General features: G+C 35.9%; 1 long non-coding RNA gene across 1 annotated transcript; it reads left to right on the top strand.

Moving 5' to 3' along the window:
• The first annotated feature begins 3,652 nt into the window (after nt 1-3,652).
• Nucleotides 3,653-23,695, top strand: LOC135363970 (uncharacterized). The gene is made up of 4 exons (XR_010410415.1): nt 3,653-4,107; nt 19,893-20,004; nt 20,614-20,701; nt 23,060-23,695. It is a non-coding gene; the product is annotated as an uncharacterized LOC135363970 (long non-coding RNA).
• Nucleotides 23,696-24,348: the final 653 nt, after the last annotated feature.

The raw sequence follows: 24,348 nt of genomic DNA, 5'->3' as shown, positions 1-24,348 counted from the left end.
GAAACAGAAAGGTACTGTAGCTGGGTTGAGTCTTTCTGGGGGTGGAGGGTGGTAGTCTCAAGTTGGCCCTGTTTAACATCATCCCCTAAATATAGATAGAAGAGCACCTCCTTCAATTATCACTGTTCACTAGATGTCCAGGTTCTACCTTCCTTTCTTTGGCTTTACAAATATGTTGGAACATTGTGGGGGGTAATTTGGACAAGGCCAAAAAATATCAGGTTATGGATAAGCATTACTGTACATTCACTGAACAAGGTGCTAACTGCTTACCAAGGGGTGCGCCCTCATAGGCCCCTGGTGGTTATGACAGCTAGCATAGGCTGGAGATAGGTTGTGAACACCTTAGAGAGGGTTGACTAGTCTGTGGACCATGGCTTAGGTGCCATGTAACTTTTGGTTCCTCAAGCATCTTCTCTCTTTCTGACAAGGACCTTTGCTGAAACATCCCTTATTTCTGTCCCAATTATCTGGTGTTATCTAAGGACTCTTCAATCTCTCCTTTGTTCTCTTGCTTTTCTTTTTTTCTCCAAATTTCCTCATCCCACTCCTTCTCAATGAGGTCAAATTATTCTTAGACTTTGGGGGCATTCCTTTCTCCTTAAACCTAATTATTTCCAGGAGCTTGCCACAAACCTTTCCTGAATCAAGGAGGCAAATGGAGGAAAGATAAGGAGAAATTTTTTTTTCAAAGTTATCTAGACTTACTATTTTTTAAAAACTAAACTTTTTATTTTGAGATAATTGTAGATTCACATGCAGTGACAAGAAATGATACAAGGAGGGCACGTACTGCATGGAGCACTGGGTGTTACATGAAAACAATGAAGCATGGATCACTACATCAAAAACTAATGATGTATTTTATGGTGACTAACATAACATAATAAAATAAAATTTAAAAAAAATGATACAGAGATCCCATATATGCTTTACCAAGTTTTCCCCAATGGTAACATCTTGAAAACTATAGTACAATATCACAACCAGGATATTAACATTTGTCAATTCATCAATCTTAATTCTAACTTCCCCAATTTTCCTTGTACTAATGTGTGTATATGTTTAGTTATATATAATTTTATCACAAGTGTATGTTGACGGAACTATCACCACAGTCAAGATGCATCATCACTATGGAACTTTATAGCCACACCCACTGCCCTCCAGTACCCCCTGCCCAACCCCCGGTAACAATTAATCTGTTCTCCATTTCTAAAAGTTTGTACTTTCATGTTTTTTCAAAAATATTATGCAAATGAAATCATTCAGTATGTAATCTTTTGGGATTTTTTTTTCTTTCTCAGCAATTTGGTATGTTTTAAGGAATTAAAAAAAGAGATAACCTGTATTTGGGAGATAGAGAAAGAAATAAATGCACATTATTTTTGGCATGTTCTCTTTATTGGAAGTAATATTCAAAGTGGAAAGGTTAGAATAAAGCATATGCTGCCAAATTTATATGACCAGTTCCAATCTCTATTCTAAGTTCCAACCCCAGATTTATACTTCCTTCTGGAAAGTTCCACTTGGATCACTTGAAGAAAACTCAAATGCAACATGTTCAAAATCATGTGTCAGATGCCATCTTTTCCCTACAGAAAAATCCTCTGCTCCACCTGTACTTCTTGTCTTAACTATAGGCACCATAGTCTCTAAAATCACCACTTATCTTCATGTCATAGCATCTGTCACTCTTACCACTCATTCCACTCCACCTCATTATCTCATTGTCATTAACACCTTCATTTTTACCTACTACAAAAACCTCTGGTTTGTGCTTCTTTCCATTCCCATTGCCTCTTTCTTAGTAAGACTCTAATATCTTTCATCCAGACTATTGCAAAGCATGTTAACTGCTCTCTTTCAGTCTCTTTTCCTTCAATATCTCATTAACCTCATTGTCCATATTATCTTCATAAAACAATGATCTGATCATATTATTCCTCTAACATTGATCACATTTAGTAAATCTGTAAACAATACAGGCTATTTCATAATGTCATATTTCCCATAGAAGAAAATCCTGGAGTAGATGACTTTCATGGTCCCTTTCAATGGTCATATTCTATAAACCTACATAAGAAACACATTTGAAATCCTAAACCCAACAAGTAGGGATTACAAAAAAGAGAACCACGTCATTTCTTCTAATGGGTGAGAAGTCTTACCCTAGTGATAAAGAATTAAATATACACTCAATCCCCATTAAGGTTTCCACAACATACTGGGCAGGTCAAATCTGGAGAAGCCGGCCTGTTCTGTCTCCTTCAGTGGAAAACTTCTTTATTGTGGTTGCTGGCTGAGGGCACCTTTGCCAGGGTGTCTTTTGGCATAGGTGGCCATTTCCTGTACCTACAGTGTCTACTCTTCCTTACCTTCTTGGACTGGAACTTACCAAAGGGCAACAATCATAGGCAGCCGACAACATTTGAGAAGGTTTGACTCAAAGGCTCTACTCAATATATCATTTTTATCCTTCAGGAATTTGACTTAGAGATATGGGGAAGGAATACAAGAGTTAGCAGAAGAAGTATAAATGGAAAGATATGCCCGGAAAAAGAAATGATAGAGAAAGAACTGAGCCATGTCTACTGATGAGAGCTAGAGTGAACATCAACAAGCTATAGCTGAAAAGCAACAACATAAATTGGGGATTGGAGTTTCTTGGTTTTTAAATATCCATTTTGTCTTTCCAAGAGGCCTGGCTGTATGTCTATTTCTAGATTCTAAGCGACCCTGTCTCCATTATTAGTTAGCATATGTATCATGTTAACTATGCATGAAGTAACTTGAATAAATCTCCATTCCTGTGGCAAACAAGAACATTTACTTAAAAATTGCCTCCAGATAATTAATATTCCTTTCCAAAAGTGACTGGGTAAAGTTGCAAAGTTAAAAATAGGATTGTGTTAAAAAAAAAAAAGGGAATGTGTTGATGTTTGATGCAAAAGCACTATAAAGAGTTGGCTCAGGGTATGGGCCCTAGAGCAGATAGAAGACAATCTCAATTTGTTTTCTTCATTTACTCACTATGTGACCTTGAAAATGTATTTCATATTTCTAAACTGGATTTTTCTTATTTGTAAAATGGAGATAAGAGCAGTCATTGTCTTAGAGATCAGTGGTGAGGTATAAAGGACTTGACATAGGGTTTGGTGCATAGGAAGCACTCATTGGATGTTGAGGGTTAGGGACCTAAAGGATGACTTTCAGTTTTATGTTGGTACTAATTACCCAAAAGGTCTGAGATGACCTTTGGGGTGTCCCACATTGAAGCAAAGTGGCAGGGTCTTTATACCACTGACATCAATGAGTTATCAAATGCAGGCTATCCTGGGAAACCCTAAGGCCAGTGTGTTTCTTCAACTGAGACAGTTACCAGTGAGGGCTGACGTCTAGGAGCTGTTACCCACAACTTTTCCTGAAGCTAGGGGAGTAAGTCACATATGGATTTCCTGAAAGCATCTTCAATTAAGTCTCATTTGGTCTGGTTCTCTTGATATTGGTAACCTGTCTATTTCCTGACCAATATCTGTGGCTAGGGAGTGGAATGTACTATTTCCTAGGCTTACATCATATAATATACCCTGGCCATTGGGATAGTATCAGCAATTCAAGAGGAGGCATACAGATTGAGAATGCCCAGGAATGGTTCTCTGAAATCCAAAGCAGAATACATCTAATACAGGAAAATAAGTGATTGTTGAAGCAAAACAAGGGAAAAAATGTCATTTGCTAGGACATAAGTAAAAAATGTAATGTTAGTGAGTTATTTTTCAGTACTCTAAAAACAAAAGCATTAAATTATTCTCTATGGTCTCGGGAATGGTAATTTGTAAAGGCAACCATAAAGTACCAGGACTGGCTTTTTAAGAAACATAAAAGAATTTATATATTCAAATGAGAATAGTATTTCAAGGTCATTACCTTGAAGATCTATACACATAATAATAATATTACCACTAATTGAATGTCTGCTCTTTCAGGAATTTTAGGAATGTAGCTAAGAGAAAACAACATGACTTTAACTGCTGACCACCAAGTTCTTCTCAGAACCAGCCTCCCTGAGCATAACAAGAATGTCCTTGGGAGTGAGAAGAAAAGGTAATTACATGATTTTCAAAAGATATATAGCAGAAACTTTGGTGGTTGGGAGTTAGAGAAGGAAGTATGAGGAAAATGTTGGGAGTAAGAGGAAGCAATTTTAATAGGAAAGTTGGTTGGGAACAGAAAATAGCTCACAACATCTTTAATATTTATTTTTAAGTCTGTCATTACTCTGTTCATGTCTCCTAGGCATAAATGCCTTGTGTGAGTGGTGGTGCTTTGGAGAAATCAGAGGAAAGGGTTGTGCTTCCTATGGGGTGGCACCGTTAGAGGAAAGAAAATGGTACAGGAGGCAGGATATAAATGAGATAAAATGTTTAGTAGAAACAAGAGATGACCATGGAATTCAGCACCAAGGAGACTCAGAGCAAGTTGGAGACTGGCATTTCCAGAGGTCATAGTGTGAAAAGGAAACATAGCATTAACTGACATCTAAATTAGAAATATATCATTGCTTGCTTTCCCAATAATCCCATGTTAATATCCATGTTTGCTGCTGAGGAAGCAAGGACTCTGAGGGATCAAGTGATTTGTCCAATGTCACACAGTTTATATATTGGAACAGGTAGAATTTAATCTCAGGTCTGATTTTAAAGCCCATGCCCTGATTTTCCTTTTATACTATACTACTTGCCCTTATTTCTTTTTTTGTTCACAACTATTTCGTGTGCTATTTAAATTTGACTTAAGAATTATTTGATATTTGTAACAAGATATATAACTGCCACTGAACTAAAACACTCATATTTGTACGGTCAGTACTTTCTTTTTTTTTTTTTTTTAAGATTTTATTTATTTATTTGACACACAGAGAGAAAGAGTGCTTGCACAAGCAGGAGGAGTGGCAGGGAGAGGGAGAAGCAGACTCCCCACTGAGCAAGGAGCCCGATGCGGGGCTCAATCCCAGGACCCTGGGATCATGACCTGGGCTGAAAGCAGATACCAACTGAGCCACCCGGGGGCCCCTGGTCAGTACTTTCTCTTCCTAAAGGAGGATCCATACAGAAAGCCAATTAAAATCTAGTGGTCAGGAGTGACTTTAGCATCATGGCAACCTAAGATGTCCCATGTTTTTGTCTTCTCCCCCCACAATAATAAAAATTCATCATCCATCTATGGACGAAAATATCTTTGAGGGAGCTCTGGGATCCAGCACCATACGCCCAGGGATTTGAGATGAGTCATACATTGGACAATAGGCAAACAGACCTCAGTCCTAGCTGTGGAATGTGCAGTGGCCTGTGAACTGCTCCAGCCCCTATTGGCCATGGTCTGGAAGCTCCTGGTGAACACTCTTAGACAATCACTCACAGATGAGAGATCCTTTGTGTAAATCCTGGTTTCCAGAGAGGTTCCAGTACTCTACAGGAGAAAAAAAAAAATTACATATTTGATGGCATTGGAGTGGGGAAGAGGAACAGTTTGACTTTATCTATATCATCCCTCTCCCAAGATGACACAGCTAAGGGCCAAGAAAAATCTTTGGCTCATGATTATCTCCTATGGGAAAAAGAAAGAGTGGGTGAGCACCCAGCTTCCCAGCAGTATGGAGGCTGCCAAAGGGGCCCATTTCTCTGTCACTCCATCCAGAGTACTGAATCATGTGATTCGCAGGCAAGAAGAGGCAAGGAGAGTGGCGAATAGAACTCTCAGAGGACGCTAAAGGAACACAGATCCTAACTGCATCATGGATCCCATTAGAGCCTACCCATGTTCCACTGAGAATGCCTCACCTGCAGATCCTCCAAAGGGCCCATGAGCACCCTAATGCTCTGCATGCCTCACCCACTCCCTCCACCTCCTCTCCATCCTGTGGTCAGGTGGAAGAGTAGAAAGAAAAAAACATGTAAACAAGTATAGAAAGTCCATGTGATCTATGGAATACCATCAAAAGGACCAATTTGTGAATATTTAGAGTTCCAAAAGAGAAGAGGAGAAGGGAGACAGAAAGTTATTTTTTGGGGGGGTCTAATTTATTTATTTATTAATTATGTTATGTTAATCACCATACATTACATCATTAGTTTTTGATGTAGTGTTCTATGATTCATTGTTTGTATAACACCCAGTGCTCCATTCAATACGTGCCCACTTTAATACCCATCACCAGGCTAACCCACCCCCCCTCCCCTCTAGAACCCTCAGTTTGTTTCTCAGAGTCCACAGTCTCTCATGGTTTGTCTCCCCCTCCGATTCCCCCACCTTCATTTTTCCCTTCCTACTATCTTCTTCTTTTTTTAACATATAATGTATTATTTGCTGCAAAGGTACAGGTCTGTGATTCAACAGTCTTACACAATTCACAGCATTCACCATAGCACATACCCTCCCCAAAGTCTATCACCCAGCCACCCCATCCCTCCTACCCCCACCACTCCAGCAACCCTCAGTTTGTTTCTTGAGATTAAGAATTCCTCATATCAGTGAGAATTCAGTAAAGTGGCAGGATATAAAATCAATGCACAGAAATCAGTGGCATTCCTATACACCAACAATAAGACAGAAGAAAGAGAAATTAAGGAGTTGATCCCATTTACAATTGCACCCAAAACCATATGATACCTAGGAATAAATCTAACCAAAGAGGCAAAGAGTCTGTACTCAGAAAACTATAAAATACTAATGAAAGATATTGAGGAAGACACAAAAAGATGGAAAAACGTTCCATGCTCATGGATTCAAAGAATAAATATTGTGAAGATGTCAATGCTACCTAGAGCAATCTACACATTTACTGCAATCCCTATCAAAATACCATCCACTTTTTTCAAAGAAATGGAACAAATAATCTTAAAATTTGTATGGAACCAGAAAAGACCCTGAATAGCCAGAGGAATGTTGAAAAAGAGAGATAGTTATTTAAAGAAATAATGCCGTACATTAGAAGCTAATTTAATATTATTTGTCAACTATAAAAAAAGAAAAGAAAAAGTAAAGAAGTAATGGCTAAAAACTCTCCAATCTGGGGAGTGATTTGGTTATCCATGTTAAAAAAGCTCTGAGGTCACCAGACAAAATCACCTTGAAACAGTTCTGTTTAAGACACATTATAATAAACTGACAAAAAGACAAAGGGAGAATCTTAAAAGCAGCAAAACAAACAAACAAACAAAAAACCCCAAAAACCAAAAACCAAAAACTAAGAAAAAAAAAACCCACAAAAAACTTGTACCTCACAAGTAACTCCCCATAAGGCTATCAGTGGATTTCTCAGCAGAAATCTTATAGGACAGGAGAGAATGGAATGATATATTTGAAGTGATGAAAGAAAAAAATGCCAATCAACAATAATTTACTCAGCAAAGCTGTTCTTCAGAAATGAAGGAGAGATAAGACTTCCCTAGGCAAACAAAAGCTGAAGAAATTCATTACTGCTAAAACTGCCTTACAAGAAACGCTGACATTTTCAAGCTGAAATGAAAGGATATTAATTAGTAACATGAAAGCATATGAACATATAAAACATACTGGTAAAGGTAAGTATATAGGCAAATTCAGATATCTCTAATTCTGTATTGTGGAGGATGTTAACCGCTGAACTCATATAAAGATGAAAGGACAAGAGTATTAAAAATAACTATCACAAAAAAATAACTATAGTTACAATAACTTGTTGATAAACACGATATGAAAAGAAGTTTGTGACATCAAAACCATAAAATTAAGGGGGAAGGTAGAAGGGTAGAGTTTTTGTATGTTATCACAGTTAAGTTGTTATCAATGTAAAATAGACTGTTATATATCTAAGATGCTTTATGTAAACCTTATAGTAACCACAGAGCAAAAACCTACACTGGATTCACAAAAGAGAAAGAGCAGGGAATCAAAGAATACCACTATGGAAAATCATCAGTTCAGAAAGGTAAGGCAGAAAGACAAGAAGAAAGAAACAAGGAACCACAAAATGGCCATAAAATTGTAGAATGGCATTAGTTAAGTCTTTACCTATTAATATTTACTCTAAATGTAAATGGATTGAATTCTCCAATCAAAAGACAAAGCGGCTAGATGAATAAAAAAAGATCCAACTGTATGTTGCCTCCAAGAGTCTCACTTTAGCTCTGAGAACAGACATAGGCTCAAAGTGAAGAAATGGAAGAAGATATTCCATGCAAGTAGAGATAAAAGGAGAATAGGGGTAGCTATATTTATACCAGACAAAATAGACCTTAGGCCAAAAGTGGTAACAAGAGACAATGAGGTCATTATATAATGATAAAAGGATTAATTCACCAAGAAGATAGAATAGTTATAAATATATATGAACCCAGTGTCAGAGCACCTAAATATAGTAAGCAAATACAGGTCAGAAGGGAGAGAAATACACAACAATACAATAATAGAAGGGGATGTTAATAACCCACTTCCAATAATTGATAGATCATCCAGACAGAAAATCAACAAGGAAACATTGAGCTACAACCATACTTTAGACCAAATGGACCTAACAGACATATATAAAGCATTCCATCTAAAAGCAGCAAAATACACATTTTTCTCATGCACACACAAAACATTCTCCAGGATAGATCATATGTCAGGCCATAACACAAGTTGTAGCAAATATAAAAAGACTGAGATAATACCAAATATCTTTTCTGACCATGATGGTATCAAACTAGAAATCAATTACAGGGTAAAAGCTGAAAAAACTGACAAATATATGAAAATTAAGCAACACATTTTTGAACAACCAATGGGCCAAAGAAGGAATCAAAAAGGAAATAAAAAAATATCTGGAAACAAATGAAAATGGAAACTCAACATAGCAAAACCTATGGGATGCTGCAAAAGCAGTTTTAAGAGGGAAGTTTGTAGTGATAAATGCCTATATTAAGAAAAAAGAAAGATTTTGATAAATAACCTAACTACATCTTAAGAAATTAGAAAAAGTAGGACAAATTAAACCCAAAGTTAGCAGAATGATGGAAATAAAGATCAGAGCAGAAAAAAAAAATGAAATAGAGAACAAAAACAAAACAAAATAAAACAAAATAAACACAATCCATGAAACTAAGAGATTTTTAAAATGATAAACAAAATTGACAAACCTATAGCAAGATTAACTCAGAAAAAAGAGAAGACTCAAATAAATAAAACCAGAAATGAAAGAGACATTATAACTGATAGCACAGAAATACAAAGGATCATAAGACTATTATAAATAAAATTATACACCAACAAATTGTATAACTTAGAAGAAATGGATACATTTCTAGAAACATGCAATTTACCAAGACTGAACCATGAAGAAGTAGAAAATATGAACAGACTAATAATGAGTAATTCGCAGTCAAAACCTCCCAAAAAGGAAAGCCCAGGATCAGCTGGTTTCTGATGAATTCACTGGTGAATTCTACAAATATTTAAAGAAGAATTAAATCCAATCTTTCTCAAACTCTTTCAAAAAGTTGAAGAAGAGCAAATACTCCCAAAGTAATTTTATAAGGCCAGCATTACTTTTATACCAAAGTCAGATAAGGACACTACAAGAAAAAAAAAATTACAGGACCATATCCCTGATGAATATAGATGCAAAAATTCTCAATAAAATATTAGCAGACTAAATTAAAATCACATTAAAAGGTTCATGCACCATAATCTAGTGAGATTCATCCCTAGGATGCAAGGATGTTTCACATATGCAAATGAATAAATGTGATATACCATATTAATAGGACTAAAGATAAAAATCATACAATCATCTCAATAGATGCAAAAAAAAAAAGCACTTGACAAAATACAACATCATTTCACAATAAAAAACACTCAACAAATTGAGTGTAGAAGGAACATGCTACATTATAATAAAGGCCATACATGACAAGCCCACAGCTAACATAATATTCAGTTGTGAAAAGCAAAAAGTTTTTCCTTTAAGGTCAGGAATAAGATAAGGATGCCCACTTTTATTCAGCATAGTATTTAGAAGTCCTAGGCAGAACAATTAGGCAAGAAAAAGAAATAAAGGCATCCAAATGGAAAAAGAAGAGGTAAAATTGTCACTATTTGCAGATGACATGATATCATATATGGAAAACCCTAAAGACTCCACCAAAACACTTAGAACTAATAAATGAATTCAGTAAAATTGGAGGATACAAAATCAATATTCAAAAATCTGTTGCATTCCTATACACTAATAAGGAAAAATCTGAAAAAGAAATAAAGAATACAATTCCCTTCACAATAACATCAAAAACAATAAATATTCAGAAATAAATTTATCCAAGGAGGAGAAATCTCTATATACTGAAAACTATAAGACTTTGATGAAAGAAATTGAACATGACACCAACAAATGGAAAGATATCCCATGTCAATGGATTAATAGAATTAATATTATTATAATGTCCACACTACACAAAGCCATCTAGAGATGTACTGAAATGCTTATCAAAATTCCAAAGACATTTTCCACAGAAATATTAAATTGTCCTAAAATTGGTATGGAACCAAAAAGGACCTCAGATCACCAAAGCAATTCTGAGAAAGAACAAAGGTGAAGGCATTACACTTCCTTATTTCAAACTATATGCTAAACTGTCCTAGTGTTAAGTGCCTGACAATGAGCTTTTTTGATTATAATTTAAGTGACTGACGTTAAGCTTTTGATTGCTAAGACATCCATTTCAAAGACATCTATCTTGAATAAACACACTGCCAGCTACACAACTAGATAAAGAGCCAGGCTGCCCCATCCATGAATTTCCCTTTTTAGAAAGTCCCGGGAGGCCTAGAAAACTGACTGCTTGCTTTTCCCTTTCTGAATTTTAATTACTGCTCTGATGTTTTAAATTCACTAATCAAGAGTGAACCCCTGAAAGACCTTATCCTTGACTCTAATAGAGATAGAACCCCAGGTCTATGCTCTCTCTCTTGTCTCTTTGTCTCTCTCTCCCTCCTCTTAACTTTGCTCGGTGGCCCTGAGTGTGCCCTGTACCCTCCAGGACTTGTGACAAATAAACCTCATTTTTTCAAAGTTCCCTGCCGGTTGTTGCTGAGGTACATCTTGCAATTATAATTAGAACCACAAGGGCTGGACCAGCCACAACACCAGTTTTGTTCAGGGTAAGATCTGTGGGGGTTTTCCACGAGTAGTATGGGCCCAGGTGAGTGCACCAGGCATTCCTACCTGATAGCATCATTATCAAGAGGTTGAGACTGAAACAAAACAGCTTTAGTAATCAAAGCAGCATAGTACTATTGCAAAAATAGACACATAGGGGCGCCTGGGTGGCTCAGTTGGTTGAGCGACTGCCTTCGGCTCAGGTCATGATCCTGGAGTCCCGGGATCGAGTCCCACATCGGGCTCTCTGCTCAGCAGGGAGTCTGCTTCTCCCTCTGACCCTCCCCCCTCTCATGTGCGCTCTCTCTCTCATTCTCTCTCTCAAATAAATAAAATCTTAAAAAAAAAAATAGACACATAGACTAATGGAATAGATTCTGGAGCCCAGAAATAATCCTTTACATATATGGTCATCTCATATTTGACAAGAATACTCAATGGGGAAATGCTAGTCTTCTCAATAAATGGTGTTGGGAAAACTGAATAAACATATTGAATAAAATTAGACTCATATCACTCACAAAAATTAACTCAAAATGAATTAAAGGCTTAATCATAGGACCTGGAACTATGAAAAAGACATAGGGAGAAAGCTTCTTGATATTGATCTTCACAACAACTTTTTTGGATATGACACCAAAAGCACAAACAATAAAAGCAAAATTAATTATTAAGACTACATCAAACTAAATTAGTGGGAATACATCTTTTGCACAGGGAAAGAAACAATCAATGAATGAAAAAGCAACCCACAAAATGGGAGAAAACATTTGCAAATCATATATCCAATAAGGGATTAATATCCAAAATATATAAAGAACTCCTACAAGTCAATAACAGCAACAACAACAATAAAACAATCTGCTTAATAAAATGGGTAGAGGAATTGATTAGATATTTTCCCAAAGAAGACATACAAATCACCAACAGGTACATGAAAGGTTGCTTGACATCAGTCATCATGAGGGAAATGCAAATCAAAACCACAATGAGATATTACTTCCTACTTGTTAGAGTGGCTAAAATCATGAAGACAAGAGATGAAAACTGTTGGTGAGGTTGTGGAGGAAAGGAAACCCTTGTGCACTGTTGGTGGGAATGCAAATTGGTGCAGCCACAGTGGATTCCTCATAAAATAAAAAATAGAACTACCATGTGATCCAGCAATCCTACTTCTGTGTATGTATTTAAAGGAAATGAAAACAGGATCTCCAAAAGATATCTGCACCCCTATGTTCATTGCAGCATTTATCATAATAGCCAAGATATGGAAACAACCTAAGTGTTCTTCAACAGATGACTATATAAAGAAGACTTGTTACATACGTAAAATGGAATATTATTCAGCAATGAGAAAAAAGGAAATCCTGCCATTTGTAATGACATGGATGGACTTTGAGGGGCTAGTGAATGGGGGAAATGGTGAAATGTTGGTTAAACGGTATAGACTTCCAGATATAAGATGGATAAGTCCTGGGGAATCTAATGGACAGCATGGTGATTATCATTAATAAAACTGCGTTTCATACTTGGAAGTTGCTAAGAGAGTAGACCTTAAATATTATCACTACTAAAAATAAATGGAAATTATGGGAAGGTATGGAGATGTTAGCTAACACTGCAGTAGTAATTATTTTGTAACATATAAATGTATCAGCTCAAAGTGTTGTACCCCTTAAACTTAATGTTATATGTCAATATCTCAATAAAGCTGGAAAAAAATCAAATGGGCAATTGGTAAACATCACGTGATAACAACAGAAATTAGTTAAAATAAATATTCATTTGTATGAGGTTAAGATAGCTTGACATATTCCTTTAATAATGGGAGATAGACTCACCTGTAGAATTTGAAATACTGAGTCAACTGATATCTAACATTTTGCATCTATCTATAAATGAGGGATGCCTTTGTTAACTAGTGTTAAAGATTTTTTTTAAGGATAAAATGATGACTCTCATATAGATATAAAATGAATATATATTAAAGAATTTATACTTATTCAATGAAACAACCCAGCTAGTGTTAAACCTGGTTTAAAAGGAAAGTAAGAAGGTACAAATGTGTATTTGGAATAAAGAAATTGAATTGCAACTGGAGATGAAATGGCTTTCTCCACAGTGGAGGGAAGGGTGGGAGGGTGAGGAAATCAATGGAAATGCTACTAGACAAGACAGAATCAGAATGCTTATCAATATAGAAAGAGTTGCAAAATAGCCCAAAGAAAGTGAATGGCTAGAATCTGACAACGTGGAGGGATGTGCTGTATATAAACATGTTTCTTTCCATTTAGGCACAATTTTTGTTGTAGAACTGAAGTACTTAAAACTTTGATTAAAGCTTCCTGTCCCCTAGGAGGAACATATTGCACATGCTGTTTGCTCTGTATATCACTCTAATGTAGGCTTTCATAGCTGACCAATCCTCCTTTCATATAAAGATTCTTAAAGTATGTTAATATGGCAAATCAGGCTTTACTCCAATCTTACACTCCTTGTAACCCATTTTGTTCTTTCTGTGAAGCTCTACAATCTTGGTCCAATAAATCTCCCTTGCCTCCTAATATATTTGGTTCCTGGGTCTTGGATAGCAAGAACTCAGATAGTGAGGTCTCATAGCTAGTCTAAATCTATTTGATTCCCAAGTTTTGGATAATGAGTAGTAGAAATGAGAATTTAGAGAGGGAACGATCCAAAATTTTATCTGGTGTATTCAAGATAGTACATGTTTAAAAAGAGAGAGCTCACCTTTCAGTTTAGCATCAAAGAGTGATCACAATTTCCTTATTTTCAAGCTCTTAGACTGTTAAGTAGTATCAACAGAAGCTTCAGTTGAGGGGCGTCTGGGTGGCTCAGTCATTAAGCATTTGCCTTCGGCTCAGGTCATGATCCCAGGGTCCTGGGATCGAGCCCCCCGTGGGGCTCCCTGCTCAGCAGGAAACCTGCTTCTCCCTCTCCCACTCCCCCTGCTTGTGTTCCCTCTCCCTTGCTGTGTCTTTCTCTGTCAAATAAGTAAATAAAATCTTAAAAAAAAAAGAAGCTTCAGTTGATGTTCAGTTGCTGTTTAGTTGTTAATGGTGTGATTAAGGTCTGAGGGTCATTGGTAGAGAAAGCTATGGAGCTTTGAGATGAAGGAAGGTGAATTAGTCCGAGGGCTGGCACAATATGGGACATACTTTCTGCCATGTTTCCTGTAAAGTAGATGCTAAAATGCTTTGAGTTGATGCCCTCTTGGTGAAATGGTATGCGAAAGAAAAGACTATATGAAAATAGTGAATTAAAGATACTGGATCTGAATCCTTAAGGTCACTGGTAAAGTGCAGGCATGAACCTTAGAGATCATGAGGTAAAAGCACTGAAGTGGTAATGAGTGGTCTAATGTACTAGAAAGAATCAGGATTAGATGAGCCTTTGAGAAATGAAGGGAAGAGGAATGAGTTTTTCTCATGAATTTGAGGGGGATTTGGGACCATGAATTAAATGACATAGTAGGAATGATCTTCACTTTAGCCTTTGGGGGAATTGGGTCCTTGGATTGCTGGGAAGATATTTTGGAGGAATGAGGGCTTTGATGTGCAAGAGCCTTGTGAGGGGATCTGCATCCATCTACCTGTATGACATTGGTGAGGCCTGATTTACATGACCCAGGACATGAGAGAGACTTGAGTTCCATTGGTCTTTGAGGAACACAGGCTTTTGGCAAATTGAGTTTAATTTCATTCAACTTAATGACTGTCTTGTTTCCAAAGCACAATTCCATTTTCAGAGGTTAAGGATTTGTCATCATCAAGGACATATAGGCAGAGTACATTCTGAGCATTATTACAATAAGGGCATAGCTTTACAAGGTGACTCCTTTGAAGTGGCTAAAAATCATATATATGATTTGTAAAATTCAGTCATACTGCTTTAATACTTTATATCTTTTTATGCTTTATCACTTCTTTATGCATAGTATACTGTATTCTATTTATGATGGTCTGCAGTAAAAATTGGATTAATATATCATTTTAAGATTTGTTTGTCATAAAATCCTCTTTTGTCAAAAGGTACCTTTGTATAAATAGCACCTATCTTATATTAATGTAGTATTAAAAGGTATTGTAACTAAAAGGAAACCCTTTCTCAAATCCCTCTTATCATTTTAAAACAAAGCTTTAAACATAAGCCATTGACCTGCTCTTGTAAAAATTGCCTTGGGGAATCAGGGTACCTGATTCATAGAATTGACTATAATAGCTTCTCCAGTGCCATTGTATCCTGTCAGGCAAATTCTTCTTCAGGGACTTCTCCGAATGCACATGACAGATTCAATTGTTTAAATACGTGCTTAGCGAATTTCTCAGAAGCCTTTGTTGGATCGAGATTGTGTGTACCCTGACATTAAATCCTGTGTAATATGTTATCAATCTCCTGCAAGAGTTTATCATGAAGTTACATGGTATTTGGGGTATTCTTGGTCTTCTGTGCCAGTGGGTTCCCAATTTGGGGCATTGAGTAACAATGCTTTACATAGTGCATTTGAAGATTCATCTTGTCTAAGTAAAATAATGTCTTTTGCTCTTTTTCAATTCAATTAAATATACCAAATTTCTTATTCTTTAACAAAAAGTCTTAAAGTGTTGGTTCAGCTGCTCAGTGATGCCATCAAAGACCTAATGTTTTTCTCTTCTTTTGATCTAATATTATTACCTGTTGGCATAGCTCTAAGCATCACAACCTGGTATAAATATTCCAAGCAGTAAGGAAGGGGCAGAGGTATAATGTTTTGTCCTTATGAAGCTTTGCCATTTTATTCAGGAATGGAAATCTCCCACCATCCCACCCTGCCATTCCTTTGCCCTGACTTTCTCTTAGACCTCATTGGTCAGAATGGGGACAAACGCCTTCCCCTAGACCATTGGCTGGTATAAACCAATCCTAGAGCAGAGGAGGGACCAAAATCCTCTGGGAAATAGTGGTGATGGGAAATGGGAAAGGTGATGATATTGTTGGATAGGCAATAGACAATGTGCAATGTGCAACTGACAGAGGTATGTGAGGAGTTGGTCAAGGGCAAAACTAAGCTGAGGTAAGATTTGTTATTAAGGAGTATAGGTATGCACATTGTAGAGGGATGATGTAGAGACAGTGAGTAGAATTAGGGAAAGCGTGGGTTTATAAGGGCAAAATAATAAGTATCTATATTAGACTGTGGTGGTCAGAATCAAGGAAAAGGAAGTAATCCAAACTTTTGAAGGAAGAAATGATAGCACCTCATGAGGAAATCAATACAAAGATTAAGAAAAGGTGCCCAAAGAGTAAAAGATGTCCCAAAGTTCTTATCCAGGGGTCTAGAAGACAAGTGCTGTCACTAATAGCCTGTGGTGGTTGAAATAGGGAGCGATTTGGGGGAAAGGAATGAATCCAGGCTTAACACTCAATTCAACACAACCTCATTTATTGAGGACTTACCATCTGAAAGCAGTGTGTCAGATTTTCAGGATATGAGAAAAAGGTTGAATATCTATGATTTTCCCATTGGAGAAGAGATCAATCAACCAATGCATGATGTTTAAGAAAATTTTTAGCACCTGATCGTGTACTAAGGTGGGAAGGCTTTAGGTGGGGGCAATCTGTGGCTATGTGGTCTCTTCATATAGTGAGATTTTAGGGGAATCTGCAAAGGACTTTAGAGAAAAACAAAACAAAAATTTCTATTATTAAGGACATATTCTTTGGTGATATGCATCCTTTTATGTCTATTTTAGAATGAAAATACTCTGTAGAGGGGAGACCATGGAAATCTGAAATAACCAACAACTTGGTGTAATGGGGAGTCAGGGAAGGAGAAAAAAAATTGGGAAGAGTCCGAACAGGAAGTTATGAGGATTTTCATCCATGCTGAGGGCAGCCCCATATTCGGGCCCATTACACCCCCTGGTATCTCGTTTATGTGCTTCAACTGTCTAAATTCAGCAAATTCACCAAATAATTTCCAGCTTTCCACTATATGATAGTGATCCAGCTCAGGGAGAAAGGAGGTGCTTGGACAATTTAATGGAAAAGAAGTCTTGATGAGAACAGGTATTTTTAAAGACAGAAAAACAAAAACAAAAGCAAAAAAATCCTGACATTGTAATCAGATTTAGCTAAATGAGACTGGAACCTCAGGAGAAAACCAAAGACCAGCCTGGGATAAAAACAGAAATAGCATTTTTTTATTGGTGTGATAAATTTAGTAAACAAACTCTGCATCATTGTGAGGCATATCTACACTAAAAGAAATCTGTTTTGATTTTAGACATTTTTTAGAAGGTTATTTTAATTTAATTAATGAGAAATCATAGGTTAATTGCCTCCAACTTTAATGTGAGGGTATTATGCATGCAGGCATATTTTATTTATATCTCGACTGTTTGATGTACACAATCAATTCAAAAAGGGATAATGAAGAGGTGTTCTGTTCTGTGTGGAATAATAATTAGGGACTCTAGTACAGAATATTTTTTATTAATTGTGCAGCTCAGTAAACATGTTTGACATAATACTGAGAAATACATAATAAATACATAGTAAAATAAATTTTACTAATATTTTTTCTTTGCTCATTCCTTTTGCTTTTTCTAGCTTTTTTTTTCAGGATCTTTTTCATACTGACCCCATTTTCCTAAGCTAGGAGCCCCCCCAAAAGCCCTAACAGTTTGATTTAGAGACTTAGGACCACCTGCTAAGTTAGTTGCATTTTGAAATTCAGGAAATCATATTGGACATCTGACTGCTGTTTCAACAAGGTTCATCGAAGCTGTTAGGGAAATGGAAATTGGAATTTTTTCATAGATAAGTAGACTACCTCAGTCTATAATGCAGAATAAATAACATTAGTGAAATCTGTATGGTCTTTTGGTTATTGTGTAATTTGCTAGGCAATTTACATATGATCCCTGGTTCCTTAGACAATGTATTTTCTTTACTAAGGATTTGGAAGTGTTATCACAGGTCCATTCCCTGCCGCCCCCCGCCCCATGAAACACAACCATGGATGGCTCTTTGTCCAAAGTACAAACTATGTTTTCAGAATTGTTAATGAAGCTACTTTATAACTCTTCTGCCATGCTTGGGGCATCAGCCAATTTAACAGAACATTTCCCTCAGTTTTAGGAAGTGATTTAAACTCTTGAATGTTCTCTCAACCTCCTGGTGCACATTTATTGATAAATTTGTATTTGAACCTTTTTTTGTGGGCAATAAGCCTGTCTAAAAGTTTTTAAAAGACTTTTTCTTAAAAATCTGTATAGCCAGAAGCAATTTTCAAGGGCTTGGGATATGTAGCCAAAAATGTGCATGCCTTGGCTCCTCTTGCTGCTTTGGCACTTGCCTCTTCTGACAACCATTTTTTACGTTTTTCCCAACCCCCAACTCCATCACCACATTCAAGTCTTTTCCTGTAGCTGATTTTTCTACATTTTTCCTCTCCAAGCTTTCCATAAGGACATCTCAGCAGGTGTAGTATGTCTTGGTTAAGCCAATTGCTTCTAGTTGCCTCACGATGCAGAACTTCTGCTGAGCCACCAATGCCCAGGAATGAGTCTTTGGCCTCTAGGAAGTCATACATGTGAGATTTATAGAGAACCATATTGTTCTGAAAATCAAATGTGAGTTTTACAGCCTTGCCTCCTAATGTCCAGTTCAAATAGATCTGAGGTGAAAGTGACTATAGTAATAACATTCAAATGTTGTCACCATCTGGTGCCTGTTTGGTGGCCTATGTTATATGAGCAGGTGGTCCTGTGTATCTTTGAGTGGCCAGCTGTCCACGTCACAAAAGCCACTGTCACATTTTGTGTTAATTGGCATCTTGGTTGTAATGATCTGTGGAGAGGCCAAAGCTTGAACAGACCTCAGTATATTATTCCTCTTTGTCTTAAGAGCTCTGGGTCAAGGCTGACAAGCATGTCTCTCTGTCCTCCTTATTTCTTATATGAAAGTCCAAAAGGGTTCTAGAATAAAGCATTATCATTCAATTTACTGAACACCAAATACACATATTGTTATGTTAGTTAATTCTTAGCTGAGGTAAGAGATCCACCAAGGAATCTTCAAAGAAACTTCTTGGAATTTAGAAAATGTTAGTTATCTGTTTTGGCTGCCCTGGAGATGATTTGTCTACCTCCTACTTTAAATATTAGGATTTTAGAAATAAAAATAGTCTTTCCTTTAGAAGTTTAACTTGGGGGCGGGGGAGCAAGTCTATAGATAGTGGCTATAAGCAGTGGCTACCAGAAGAACCAGATGGAAAAGAGTCTCATGCTCTACAATGAATCATATACAATTACTGTTATTTTGACCTACACAACTGGCAGTTTCCTATGGCTTAACTTAATACTTCTGCTTTACGGTTTTCAGGTTTTAAGGAAATATCTCTTAAGTGAAATATTGCTGTATCATAAATTCTTGGCCACAGGATTAGTGTTTAAAATAAACTTGCCCAGACTGAGTTGAGTGATGTTTTCTCCGTTGCAGTAGGGTTGGTCATAAGACAGTATTAACACATCTTCCAAAATGATAATGCCTTCTGAGTTCAAGTTACTTGCAAAGAATAAAGAATTTTACTTGCCTGAATTTTAGTTAGAATGGTAAGCTCTATTCAAAGTCAAACACACGCAAATGTTGACATTTAGAGTCAACTTTCAAAAGCAAGCATTAATCTTTTTATCTTATTCCCATCACACAGAGAGAAAGAAAACATACCCAAGAAGTTAAATAATGTTCCAGATGCAGCAGAAAATTTTCTGTTTCGTAGTCAACAAATTGGCTTGAAATGTTTGCATCAAAATAACCCATAGGTAACTGTATAATCCTATCTCTGTTCACTAAGACTTCCATGGATGCTCCAATCCTTGTTTCTCTTTTCTTCAGATGTCTCTAAATATCACTCAATTCTTTGTGCCGCACAATGTAGCTCTTGATTAACTGTTTTGAAAACTTTTTTTGTTTCATATTTACATTTCTTATGTCTCTATCTATATTACTAGATACTTGGAGTGAGGTATTGGTATTTTAATTATTCTGATTCCTTCAAGAAACTAACACTGGGCCAGGTTAGTAGGAGGAAACTATGAATACTAAGCATTTATTAAATATTCATTGAGCAAAAGTACAAGACAGGACAGTGAGCTTGATAAACACATTAAACTTCCTAGGTCAGATTTTAAAAATGGAAATGAATAAAATAAGCCATTTGTACATTAAATGTCTTCAAGATATTGATCTCTGTATCAAAGGTTAGAATTTGGTATAAATTGAACCTTCATAAGAAAAGTAAAATTTAGACTGTCCATCTTTTATGCATTCCACTAAGAATTTTATAGTTCTGAATCAGCACTAACTGCATTAACAAATTATGTATGCTGAATTAGTCACATTACTCAAGTGCTATTCTTTTTCCTCTGCAGAATATTTGTCACACAGATATTTAAATGGAATCGGAGCTGTACATAACCAATGCACAATACTTTGTCAAAAAAGAACAAAGTTAATCAGGTTGGTGAGTAATCACAGACCTCCTTCCCTACCCCGTCTTACAGGCTCACAAGAAGTAGACTTTAAAAGAATAGGTCATTATTAAGGAAATAGAATCAGAGCATCTCAGTAAAATATAGTAAAATCTTAGTCATTAGTCTATGTACGATATTTTAACTCCTTTGACAATTAAGCATTCTTTGTTATAAAAAAGAGGTTCTATTTAGTGTCTGTCAAATAGTTCTTGAAAGAAAAATAAAGTACAATATTTCAGTATGAAACAGAATGAATCATAACTGGCATGAATTAAAAAAACTAAATTAAAGTCAACTTCCAAATTGCCTTATTTGATTCATCAACTTAGGGAACTTCTTGAAAAGGCAGATTGCTACTCTGTAGGCATGCAAAAGAGGAGTGTAGAATATGGTATTTTGACTTTTGCTATTAGTCCTTTTCCTCAAGTTTTCCTTGTTGAGCTGAAGAGTGTTTCGTTATGGTTGCTGCAGGGATATGTTGGCCAAGAGCTTCCCTTCATGTTAAATGACTGCACAGGGATACAAACCCAGGACAGCAAAGAAGGGAAGACTAGGAAGATAATTGTGTTAGCAAGCCCAGACTGCCATACAAATGGCAGCAGAAAATGGAATGCTCTGGGAAGAAAGAGACACTGGAAAAATATGGCTTGATATTACAGAGGAAAATGAATATATTAGGGAAAAATCTTGAGTTCTTAAAATTATGAAAAAGTTAAATAATGGAAAGAAAATAAGAAACCAATTAGGACCTCTAGGAAAAGTTAAAAGTTGTATAAGAAAAAAGGATCATATTATACTATTTGGGCAGGGTGAAAAATAGTTTTGTGGTCATAATTACATATTCACTGCCTTAGATTTTCAACACGTAGGATAAGCTTTTTAGGATAAAATATGGCTTATGTGTCTGTGATTGAAAACAGAATGTAAATGTTATCACCTTGGCAGATGACAGTGTTTGAAAGGAAAAAAGTGGAGAGAGAACTAAAATGAAGGAAAAGGACAGGAATGTTCTCATAATTCAGTGTGATGAGTCAAGAGACACCTATTAGTTGATAGGATAAGAAATAAAGAAGAAACATTATTTACAGTTATGAAAAGCCTAAAAAAAGTGACAAAACTATTTTAAGTGGACGGTAGGTGAAGATTGGGGGTGACAGTGAGCTAAATCTTTATCCATTATAGCAGAGAGTGGACGGTTAATGCATTAAATTCCTGAATTCATAAATAGTATAAACATACTACTTGTCAACATGAACATAATCATGGGGAAAATACAAAAAATGATTTTCCCTGTGGATCTCTCTTAGATGTATAGATAGTGAATTGGGTACTGTTTTTTTTTTTATTTTGTCCTACTCCATGAAGTGATTTTAAAATCATGTTTATGTATAATTTTAATAAGTATTTTTTTTTAAAAAGCTATCAGAAAAATGGAAAACTCTCATTCACTGATGATACAACCACTGCACATTTATTTGCTTCTGTGTGTAGATTTAAACTACTCCAAGCTGGTCAGGATGTGTTCAGCACCATGTCTTTCCTGGAAAAGCTTTCTGTGTATTTAGACCTGCATAAATTTTCCTTTCTTTCCATTCAACTTCAAGAGGTCATCAGTTTTAGGAGGGGAATTAAAAAAAATTATTTAATAATAAATAATGTATTTATCTGATTCAAATTCAAAGGGCAAAAAGGAAATTTAATGAAGTCTGAGCACTATTGAACTGATGAACATTATTTATGCTCCCCATCTACTCAGTGTTAAAATTCTTATTCTTATTCTTATTCTTATTCTTATTCTTATTCTTATTCTTATTCTTATGAATGAGAGGCATCCAGAATTCTTTTATGCACATAGAAGCTAATACCCACACATGCATGAGTACACACAGGAATTTCTGAAAACCTGCTGGATTACAAGTTTTTGGATAGTTGGAGCTTATAATCCATTATTTTTAAAAGGAAAAAAACATTATGTTCTCAGGCAATCAGAAACTCCCAACTTATTTCTCCAGTTGTTATATAGTAATTCACCAAAGATATCTGCACTATAAAATATCAAGAACCAAAATGTTTAACACTTAACGAACACATTAATGAGTATATTTGTGTGCAATGTGCAGTGATAACATTTATTCAAAATATGATCCATGAACTAGCAGCATCAGCATTACCTAAGAGCTTGTTAGAAATACCCAATCTCATACCCAAACCCAAATCTAGTCAATCAGAATCTGTCTTTTGCTGAGATACCCTCTCTCAATTTGCTCTATCATTCAAACTTTTTTCTTATGTATGAGCTTTTCCCTACCTCAGGCTCACCTATTTTCTCCTTTTCCAATTTTAGGAGATATCATTACTTACGGTATGTGGAAGATAATGATAATAACACAGAATTTGGTTGGACAACATCGGCAGAGACTCAGTTTCATCTAGAGAACACCTGAGAAATAATGGAAACTCACTCTAGTCTTGCCTGGAATCAGGCACCATGTTTATTGGTGCTTGCATGTGGATTCATTACAGGGGTTTCAATTTAGGTAGGGAATATTGGATAAACATTTTTGACAGTCATTATAGTGAGTGACTCTTATGAAACTGAGAGATCAGATAGCAAGAAAAATCAGTGATCCTGCCCTTAGCTTAAAAAAAAAAAATCAAATAGTGCAATAATATAAAGACTGTGCTGTACCTTCATTTGTTTCCTTAGTCATCAATAAATGTCAGTACTGAAAGAAACTTCCTCGGCCTTATTTTATGGCCACCAAGCACTCCACTGAGTAGATAAACCATAATTTAATAAAATAGACCCCTTTTGATAGACATTTGGGTTATTTTTTAATATTTTACTATAAGAAAAATTGTCGCATAAATAACTGTACATACGCCTTTTCATATGCATGAAGTTCTGTCTATAGAGAAGAAGAGAGTATTAGGTCAAATGACATGACCGCTTGCAATTTTGATAGCATTGCTAGTTTGTCCTCCACAGATATGTAATTTACACTCTACATGAGTGAACAAGGTAGTTCTCGACACCTTGTTCAATAAGAGTGTGTTATCAAACTTTGGAATTTTTTCCATTCTGAACTGTGAAAAGACATTTCAGTGTATTTTTAATTTATGTCTTTGTTATGAAAAATAAAAATACGTTCTTATGTTTCATTTATGAGCCATTTACTATTCTTGTCCTATAAACTATCTATTCTAATCTTTTGCTTATTTTTCTATTGGGTTGTTGGCCTTTTTCTTAATAATTTGTTGGAATACTTTACATTAGGAAGATCAGATTTTTAAATGTCATGTAAATTAACTTTTCTCCCCAATTTGTTATCCTTTGACTTTTCTTATGGTTGATCTATCATCCATCTATTATCTATCTATCTATCTATCTATCTATCTATCTATCTATCTATCTATCATCTATCTATCATCTATCTACCTATCATCTATCTCAACAGCTTTTGTAATATGTTTAAATATTTTATATTGCTGAATCAATCTCTTCCTAGATTATAGCTGTTTCAATTCTAAGATGGTAAAAGAATTCTCACATAGTTTATTTCTTGTTCATTTGTGGTTATATTTATTTACTTTACTTTTTAGTTTGTGATCCATTTGACTTCACCCTGTTTT

The sequence above is a fragment of the Mirounga angustirostris genome, unplaced genomic scaffold (genome assembly GCF_029215605.1).
Source record: "Mirounga angustirostris isolate CCGP_5_RB_7025 unplaced genomic scaffold, mMirAng1.0.hap1 SCAF_4, whole genome shotgun sequence".
In the NCBI taxonomy this organism is placed as follows: Eukaryota; Metazoa; Chordata; class Mammalia; order Carnivora; family Phocidae; genus Mirounga; species Mirounga angustirostris.
Note: the sequence above shows the minus strand (reverse complement) of the source record. Positions and strands in the feature narration are given on the sequence as shown.